The 1,751-nt window shown below is 54.5% G+C and overlaps 1 pseudogene; it reads left to right on the top strand.

Annotated features, from left to right (window-relative positions):
- The first annotated feature begins 238 nt into the window (after positions 1-238).
- LOC101591872 lies at positions 239-1,314 on the top strand (annotated as a pseudogene).
- The last annotated feature ends 437 nt before the right edge of the window (positions 1,315-1,751 follow it).

The raw sequence follows: 1,751 nt of genomic DNA, 5'->3' as shown, positions 1-1,751 counted from the left end.
TTTATCTTTTATATGTATATACATGATGTATGTGAATCAGACTGAAGAAAACTAAAATGTTGGAACCGGAGTTTAATGAACAATTCTTTGTGCTGCTCAGAACATCAGAATGCTGATGGGAATGCAGAGAATGAAGGATTAGGAGATCTTATCCAGGAACAAAGACTGCTGGAAATTTGACTAGAGGCCATGGGTATTACATTCTGGTGAATAAGTTAGCTAATTGTGACCGTGTTCCATGACACTGTGTAACGTTGACTTGGAAGGTGATCAACTACGTAGTCTGGCGGAGGAAATTTTGGGGCAGCTCGGTGTTCAGGCTGTGTCAGGGCTACTGCTGGCTACGTTCAGCGAGGTCCACAGTGAAAAGCAGACTAAACAAGCAGAGCCCACAGATGTAAAAAATGTGCAGTGTGCTCGGAAAATAACAGTAAAGTTGAAACCAAGGAGCTGACAAAAGATTGACATCACTGTAAAGATGAACTCAAGAAAAAAAAAAGCGGGGGGGGGGGGGGCAAGGTGAAGACTGGAAGCAACAGACTTTCCAGGACGTGGAATCCTGACGCCCAGAAAGCAACAACCTAGTAAACAGAAAGGAAAGAGAAGCATTTGGAATTCATAGAGAAACTAAAGACAATACAAGTGGCAAACGATGAGATGGTCGAGCTGGCGGGAGGTGGCCTCTGCAGTCGTGGGCCTCACAGCGGCCCTTGAGGCAGTGCGCTGCTCCTGGGCTGGCTGTAGGTCTGCGGCCGCGGCGGCCCCGGCGGGATGTGCCACTTTCTCCCTCGCAAGTGACCTGCACCGAGGCCCTGCTACAGGCCCCGGCCGAGCGCCAGCTGGCCCCGCTGGGGATTGCCCGTGCAGCCTCCCCGCTCCCCTGGGCCGCCTGCTGCGCGCCCCGCTGGCTGCCAGCTCAGCCGCAGCTTTGCCTCTTCGCGCGCTCCGCCCGCAGCTGGGGCGCGCTGGGCGGCGGCTGCACCCGCGCGGGGTGCGCGTGCTCATCACCGACTGCGACTGCCTGGCCCTCAACCGCTCGCAGGTCCGCCTGCTGCGCGAGGCAGGCAGGTATTCAGGTGCGGCGCGACCAGAATCTCGGCTACATGCACCGCAAGTTTGCATTGTGGACAAGAAGGTGCTCATCACTGGCTGCCTCAACTGGACCACGCAGGCCATCCAGAACGACAGAGAGATGTGCTGATCATGGAGGACTCGGAATATGTGCGGCTGTTCCTGGAGGAGTTTGAGCGCATCTGGGAAGAGTTCACTCCTGCAAAGTACAGCCTTTTCCCGCAGAAGCAGCAAATCCGCTGAAGTTGCCCTTCTCTGCCTTCAGAGCCTCAGAAGCACAGCCTCCGGTGACACCAGCCACCCTCAGAGAATAGTTCTGGAGACTGCATGGAGCTGGGGGGTGGCTGAGCTGCGGAGAGGCCAGGGTGCTATAAAGCCTGTGAGTTGAGTCGCAGTGGTGCACACCTGTAATCCCAGCTACTCGGGAGGCTAAAGCAGGGGACTCAAAAGTTTGAGGCCAGCCTGAGCAACTCAGCAAGACCCTCGGAAGGGCTGGAGGTGTAGCTCGATGTGGAGTGCACCTAGCAGGCATGAGCCCCTGAATTCCAGCAAGGGAGAAAAAAAAGTAATGTTGTACACTTAGAAGTGACCTCACTTTTAACACCTGGACATGGTAGACTTTTTTGGCTCATGTAATGGATGAGTTCCCTGATCACGTGAGAAGCACATTCAAGGAGAGG

This window comes from Octodon degus, unplaced genomic scaffold (genome assembly GCF_000260255.1).
Source record: "Octodon degus isolate 3935 unplaced genomic scaffold, OctDeg1.0 scaffold00026, whole genome shotgun sequence".
NCBI classification, from domain to species: Eukaryota; Metazoa; Chordata; class Mammalia; order Rodentia; family Octodontidae; genus Octodon; species Octodon degus.
The sequence above is the reverse complement of the archived record's forward strand: the minus strand, read 5'-3'. Positions and strand labels throughout refer to the sequence as shown.